The sequence below is a fragment of the Vanessa tameamea genome, chromosome 26 (assembly GCF_037043105.1).
Source record: "Vanessa tameamea isolate UH-Manoa-2023 chromosome 26, ilVanTame1 primary haplotype, whole genome shotgun sequence".
NCBI classification, from domain to species: Eukaryota; Metazoa; Arthropoda; class Insecta; order Lepidoptera; family Nymphalidae; genus Vanessa; species Vanessa tameamea.
This window is the reverse complement of record NC_087334.1, coordinates 4,640,677-4,649,471: the sequence shown is the minus strand read 5'-3', so window position 1 is coordinate 4,649,471 and position 8,795 is coordinate 4,640,677.

Genomic DNA, 8,795 nt, shown 5'->3' with positions numbered 1-8,795 from the left:
TAGGAATATTTCAAATTAGTAAAAATGTTTATGCCGAAATCTTATTGTTTATTTTGTTATCCTACACAGCTATGAAGATTTTAATACAATTAAATTGTTTCGTTTTAACTTTGAATAATTACTATAAATTTTTCTTGACTAAAATGTAAATACCTTATTATTAATTTATATATTTATTTATTCCACTTTGTAAGTACTGTTTTAAATTCAATTCCGAATATAAATAGTTATGTAAATCAGTAATGAAATCGAACGAAACTATTGTACGCTGTGTTTGTATTCTGACTTTCCGCAATAGCGTTCAATAGCTCATTATAGATCTCTTGTTGTCACGGTATGCTAGTAATTCCGTAGAATATCGTGGAAGCGACGGAACCGATGGCAGTAGGTCAAGTGCGTGATAACAAGTCAACGAGTGAATCCAATATCGTTCCTCAGTCATTAATACTTAATAATTTGTATCATATATTCAATCATTTCAAACAATGATATGTACTTATATAATATATTATTCTATGTGAATCTTTCTATAAATATTGGACAACATCGCATACATTACTCTGATCCCAATGTAAGTAGCTAAATCATTTGTGTTATGGAAAATCAGAAGTAACGACGGTACCACAAACACCCAGACCCAAGACAACATAGAAAACTAATGAACTTTTTCAATATCGGCTCGGCCGGGAATCGAACCCGGGACCTCGGAGTGGCATACCCATGGAAACAGGTGTACACACTACTCGACCACGAAGGTCGTTCTATATGTTATATATATTACATGATATAAGGCACTATGAGTTTGTAATAGGTTATGTTTCTTCTAAATGTATACGCGAATTTCGATTAAATCGATTCCGGTGGAACTTTATCGCTCTAAGAGAGTAATGTTGTTTTATTATGTGTAGTTGTGACTTGTGGGACATCATTAGATACACGTAAACATACATACATACATTCATGTATACATGTGATTTAGATTTTAGTTATTCTCATATTAAGTATTTATACAAATACTTAATAAAAAAAATAATATACATTAAGATTTTTTTTTCTAATTATTATAATTTGCATCAATAGAATTTGATTCATAAAAACTTAAGCGTTATCCGAGAAATAATTGCACGTAGATACTTTCCATGATTTAAAAAAAAAGAATGTGTTGATTAGTGTTACTTCGCATTTTCATGGTTTTCTTTTTTGTTTTAAATAAAAATAAAATTTATATATGATCACGATATGAATCAATTCTCGGAAAGATAATGAGGTCATACTAATAATGGCATGTTTATGTTTTTCTAAGGGGGGGGGGGGGTTTATTATATATTCATGCAGAACTTATTCCTAAGATACAAAACCTACCTATGGTTAAAGATATGTTCGGAATTAATTTTCCCCCCAAGAAAAACTTAAACATACCATTTTAGGTAGCTATCTTAGGTAACTTTCCTATATCAATTATGTTTTGTTTCGGTGGTAAGTTGGTTCAGAGTACGGGCGAGTTACAAATAATCAATTATTTTAAATCCGACAGATTTCAGGAAAAGATTTAATTAAATTATCTTAATTTATGAATTAATATCTTTTTGAGATTAATAATTCATGTTTCAAGACACTTTAAAGATGCAGTTCCAATTTATTAATCACATCACAGGAAGTTGATGTCAATTGAGTCTGGTTATGTCGAACATCTTTAGGAATTTCGTCCCAAAATTGGAGTAGGAATTTAAAAAAAGGCTAGCTTTGGGCTTTTGAATTGTCATATATTTATAACTATAAGACTGTATTGAATTGTTTTTGCAGGACCTTATTACCGACCATTTAATGTGTAATTAATATTACTTATTTGATTTATGACTTTATAACTAATACCAGACTGATTATCATTAATAAATTATATATAAAGCAATTACTATAATTATCTAACGTGCTACTTATTTGAAATTATTATCTATAAATTCTTAACTATATACGTAATTATATTCCAGTCACCGTTTATGATAGTAGTGGCCAGTGATACTGAAAATATTTTTTTTTTTAGTATTGACTAAAAATATGATTAAAACAAATTGAAACGTTGAACCGTTATTCCGATACTCTGAGTGTAGGGTCTAGTTGTTGTTAGTGGAGACAATGAAGTGTTATTTTATTTTTTAAATTTAGAATTGGTAACTGGTTCCCATCGCTCATAGGCATTGGAATTGTAAGAATTACACCAATTCACCCCTTACACAGTCATCTCTTATCAATGACACTGATTTTTTAATTTTTAATTTTTTATTCCTCTTCCCCCCGGACCTTCGCTTAGCGTTGACGTGCTCACTGAACTAAATAAAGTTTTTTTTTATATTATATTAAATATTTTCGAAATCATAAAATCAGTTGAAAAAAATAGGAGTGCATAAGTCTAAAGAGTGTATTCATTTCAACTAACCGCAAGGCGCTGTGATCCTGGTACTCGCCAGCCCGCCCGTGTGAGTTTATATTTGCAATTATCGTTGCTAACCTACGCATATGCATACGCTACTAAATTGATCCTTATAGTAGCCACGCCCTACTGTTAGGAATCACCCAGCACCTACCGTTGAAGATTTATTTTTAAACTCTGTCACGTTTATGATCTCCTGGTACTTTTAAGCTTGGCTGACTTACAGGACAACGCAGTCGTCATTTTGACAGTCTTCATACCTGACAGATCTATATGCTCATTAACACCATTTCTGTATTTATAATTTCCTGGTACTCAACAAATGGACAGCGTACTTGATAAATCGCACTCGGACTCAGAAATGCAAATGTCGAGCCATCTAAAAACGCCTCCAAATTATGTCTCATCTCGTAATAAAAGAAAAAGGGATGATGATGTTTTAGCAGACCTGAGTAATTTTAAGGAGGAAATGAGGAAAATGATCTCAACTCTGATGGCAAGCCAGGAACAAGAATTTAAGAAAAACGCCGCTACGCTGAAAGAAATTCAACGCACTAATATCAACATTAAGAGTTCTATAACATTTTTATCGGCGCAGAATGAAGAATTCAAAAAGAAAATAGAGAGTTTAGAGGGCCAGATGAAAGAAGACAGAAAGTATATAACTCTTCTAGAGGAAAAAATCGAGGAAATGCAAAGAGAAACTCGGAAAACCAATTTAGAATTAAAAAATGTACCAAAACAAAAAAATGAAACTAAAGAGGATTTAATAAGAATGGTAATTAACTTATCAACTAATATCGAATCCAAAATTTCTGAAACAGACATAAAAGACATATACAGAGTACGATCTAAAAAAGAGGGCTTTGAAAATACACCCATAATAGTAGAAACAAATTCTACAATAGTAAAAACCAATGTCCTAAAACTGAGTAAGACATTTAATATCAAACATAAGTCCAAACTCTGCGCTAAGCATTTGGGTTTAAATACATCTGAAGATACACCAATCTTTGTTTCGGAACATTTGACTGCCAAAGCGTCTCGACTTTATTTTCTCGCGAGGGACTTAGTCAAAACAAAAGGATATCATTTTTCTTGGACAGCCTATGGGAAAGTCTACGTAAGAAAAGACGAGTCATCACAGATTATTCTTATCAAAAATGAATCTCAGATCCACAAGCTCTTGCAAGCCATATGACTATTTCTGGAGCCATTGTTTAGTTTGATAAAATTGTTAATTTTATTTGTAAGCTTTAAATTTCTTTTTTGTTATATTTGTATTTTGTATACATCAAATATTACTCTTGTAAATTGTACACTTCAACACTCACACATCATATATAAATACTCAATTTTTTTCACTCAACATCTTAAAATCGTACACTCATGTAGAGATATAGCGTTATATTTTCAGTTTATTCTAGACAATATATATCCTAACATCATAAATATGGAGCAGCATATCACGTTTCATTTACAAGCTACCACCATAATTATTCAAATTGATAATCTTTATGAATAATAGCTATCTTAACACCTTAAACGAAATAGACCAATCCGCTATTGACTCACAACAATGTGATGTTGAGGAATTGCATAAAATTAAAATTATAAACAAAAATGATGTTACTATAGTTTCACAAAATATTCGAAGCGTATATTCCAACCTCGATGATTTCTCCTTAACTCTTTCTCAGCTTAATATTGAAGTGGACATCTTGGTACTGTCAGAATGTCACTTAAATTCTTCTAAGGCAGTACCGTCCCTTGAAAATTATAATTCATTTACAACTACCTTACATATCAATAGGAGTGACGGTGTTGTAATCTATGTTAAAAAATGCTTACAAGTCAATGTCGAGGAAGTTAGACTCATGCAGGCTTCCTGTCTACAGCTTAAAATAAATGATACCATTATTCTTGGTATCTACCGATCCCCATCTAATGTAAATGCTTCAGATTTTATTAGTTCGCTAAGTTCTTATCTAAGTACTCTAAAATGTTGTAGAAATATTGTTATAACGGGTGATATCAATATTAATATTAAATCAAAAGAAAGTGAGTCAAATAATGAATGCAATAACAAGTCTAACTACTTGAACATGTTATCCATGCATGGTCTACTTCCAGGACACTCGTTTCCAACGCGAGGTAATAGTTGTCTCGATCACTTTATATTGAAAGTAGACAAACAAAGAGTTCCATTTATTGCAGTTCTTAACACCACTATTACCGATCACAGTATGATATTCTTAAGCCTAGCTAAAATAAAAAATCAAAATAAATGCCATAAAATAAAAGTCTTTACAGATTTTGATAAGGCTGTCAAAATTCTTATTAACAAAAATATCGCTGGACTTCTAAATAGTGAAGATCCTAATTCATTAGTTAAAAATTTAATAAACATATTGTGTGAATCACTGAATGAAAGCTCTACTACTACTCACTTCTGTAAATCTAAACGTATTATTAAGCCTTGGATGACGCCTGGAATTTTGCGCTGCATTAAAAATAGAAATAATATGCAAAAAAAGCTAAAATCTGACCCCGACAATGAAATATTACAGATCACATTTAAAAGATATAGGAATTTCTGTAATAATATGATAAAAAAATTAAAACGAAACTATGAAAGACAACAACTTACTTTAGCCGCAAATAACATGAAAGTTCTCTGGAATACAATAAAATCTATTGTACATACTAAACCAGACAAGACTCAAAACACAAACTTGTTAAATATAAAGTCGAAACCTTCTGAATCTGTTAACTATATATCTGATTACTTCGCAAACGTTGGCAGAATGATTGCAGAGGACACACTTTCTATTGCCCCTCAAACTAGTCCTATAGTAAAATCCCCTAATTTTCACCTATCTTCCTTCGCTCTCTTAGACACTGATCCTCAAGAAATTGATATAATAATCAGAAATCTAAAGTCGGAGAGCGCTCCAGGATGGGATAAAATCCCTACTAAATTTCTCAAGGCAGCTAGTCACATTATTTCCCCCATTTTATGTCATATAGCTAATGTATGTTTCAAAACTGGTGTTTTCCCCCAACCATTGAAACTTTCCATCGTTAACCCGGTGTACAAGAGTGGTAACAGAGACGACATAAATAACTATAGACCAATTTCCATTCTACCATCTATAGCCAAAGTGATTGAAAAGTTAATAAACAACAGATTAATTAATTACCTTAATAAATTTAACATACTTTCAAAATCACAGTATGGTTTTCGGAAAAATAAATCACCAGAAGATGCGGTAATGGCCCTCACTACTCTTATTACAAAGCATCTTGACCAAGGCCATAAGTGTTTAACTGTATTCTTGGATATAAAGAAAGCTTTTGATACTGTCTCTGTTCCCATTCTTGTACAGAAACTGGAAAATATTGGCATAAGAGGCAATGCATTGTGTCTTTTTAAAGACTATTTATATGGAAGAAGGCAACGTGTAAAACTTGGGGAAGTTATAAGTCATGAATCGACGTTATCTTTTGGTGTACCACAAGGTAGTGTTTTGGGCCCTACATTATTCCTTATATACATTAATGATCTATGCGACTTAAGTCTTGATGGCGGTAGTATATTTTCATACGCAGATGATACTGCGCTTGTCTTTTCCGCTTCCTCATGGAATATTTTACAAGGAATTGTGGAGTCTGGTTTGTCTCGGATTTCTCATTGGCTTAAATCTAATCTCCTCTCGTTAAACACTTCTAAAACTAACTACATCTGTTTTACTCTAAATAAAAGAACGCAACCGGGAAGTAATTTTCATATAAAATTACACAATCAAAATTGTAATGTCAATCGTAATAATTGTAGTTGTCCTTTAATAACAAAAGTATCTTCTACTAAATACTTAGGTGTGATGCTAGACCAACGCCTGTCTTGGCACCCGCAAATAGAATTTGTTAATAGTAAAGTAAGAAAACTAATTTGGATTTTTAAAAAATTAAGACATGTTACGACTAAAAAGTTATTAAGCCAAATTTACGTCACACTAGTACAATCAGTTTTAGGTTATTGTATATCAGTGTGGGGCGGGGCTTCAAAATCTAAATTTCTAGAGGTAGAAAGAGGACAGAGGTCTATTATTAAGGTTATGAATTTTAAGCCTTATACATTTTCAACGGATCAACTTTACTCAGACTGCAAATTATTAACTGTAAGACAACTTTATTTATTAAGATGTATTCTTAAAGTACACAAGAGTACCACTTTTGACTGTAACAAACAAGACAAAAGAAGAAAAAAATTAGTCTCATATACTTGTCCAATTAAAACTAAATTTGCATCCAGACAATATGCATGGCAATCTAGTTATGTATATAATCGTATAAATGAAAAGTTAAATATTAATTCGCTAAGCTTTTACGATTGTAAGAAAGTTGTAACTCAGTGGTTACTCCGCTTGAATTATCTCGAGACAGAAGCTCTACTATAATTTTCGTAAGCTTGCTTTAATTTTTTAATTATATAATTCGTGTAACTTTTAAATCTCTACACAGGCACATACACAAACACACACGCACGCACACACACATACACATACACACATACACACACACACACACGCACGCGTTTTTAGTATTGTAAAAGAATGTTATGGAAGAGCGGGACTACCTGCCACAAGTACTAGTAGCAATACTAGTTACTTACTAGGATAGTCCCAGTTTCTGATTATAGCTGTAACTTGTTAATGATGAAATAAATATTTTTATTTTTTATTTTATTTTTTTTTTTTATTTTGTTTATTCTTTAGGATTACACATTATTCTATTTTTCATATATATTGCTGCATTTTGTATAAAGAAATATGATTGTTTCATTCTTTATGGGATTCTGTATCGTCCGAGCTCTAGTAATTAAACGTATGAAATTGTAACCGGTAGTTGGTCTCCGCAAGACAGGCTTGCCTAGTGCAGGGCCACTGGATGTTTTGTGCCTATGTTAATTTCTCATGTTGATAAATTTATTTTTATTTTTTAACTTACTGTTACTGTTACTTCGAACCGGATCACAATACTTAGTATCGCTGTTTGGCACTAGAATTTGTGATGAGTGGTCGATTATACATAGACCACCAAGTTACAGTAATATGTTTTTGTATTTATTTCATTTACTCTAACGTCTGAATGTTTAAATCGTTTCTATAAATAAATTCTTGTAAGAATACATGGTTCATTTCAGATAGAATTCTGTGTCTTAATATTAAGATGACGATCTTGGCGAATAAAAACTGGAAGAATTTTCGGGTTCAAAGATTTGTTGCACGAAAGCTCTTATCTTTCTATTGTAGTAAAGTCTACCCTTCCATCAATGCGTTGGGATTTTGATGCGAAATTGCGATCACGGTTTTATTGCTTTAAAAAAAAATGTAACTAGAGCAATCTTGTCTTGTAATGTTTAAGGACATATGTATGTATATATGTATTTCCTAATAAATAAGTCGTATAATAGATGAAAGATTATACAGATGGTAAATAGCGTGGGGTTCAAAATAATTATTTTATATGCGTGATATTAAATCAATATCAATTATATTAAATTAACTTTTATAAATCTTTCACATTTGTTTCGATGCGTGCTTTGATAGTGATTTTTTTATATAAATAAGTAAATTACCTATTCCAGTATTTGTTGGTTTTTGTTCGAATCGACATTCCGAACTGGTTATTATTTTTTATATAATATAGGTAAGCGGGCGAGCAAATGGTAGGTGGTCACCACCGGCCATAGACATCGGAGCTTTAAGAGATATTAATTTATCCATTCATTTTTCACATAACCATTTTGTCTCCAACCTTGGAAGTTAAGATGTTATGTTCCTTATACCGGCCAATGTATACTAGCTCACGTACATAAGTATTGTTGTTTCGCGGTAGAATACCTGATGAATGGGAGGTACCTACCCAAGCGGATTTGCACAACTTTAAATTTAATTTGATCTAGGAAAAAAAAATTTTTGAAGTCCCTTGAATAAAGTATATTTTATTTTATTGAAAATATCGTGTGATTTTTAAACAATAAAAGCTAAATACAGAGATTAAATGATCCTTTATTATTTATTTAACCTTAGTGTGGTCAAAGCATTATTACATTTCATTAAGAAAGTTTAGTAAAAGTAGGACGAGTTCCTTTTCATGAATGATAATGTTTGTTTTTTGTCACAGTCTATGTACTCAAGTGTGATATACAATTAATATATATATATAATTATGTATATATGCATTATAATACGCAACAAAAAAAAGTATGCACAAGTGTGCACAAGTAGAGGTGCTCTTTCTCTTTCTATTCCCTCACTCTCGTGCTCCGATTGGTCATCAATTTGACACGACGTAAGGATAA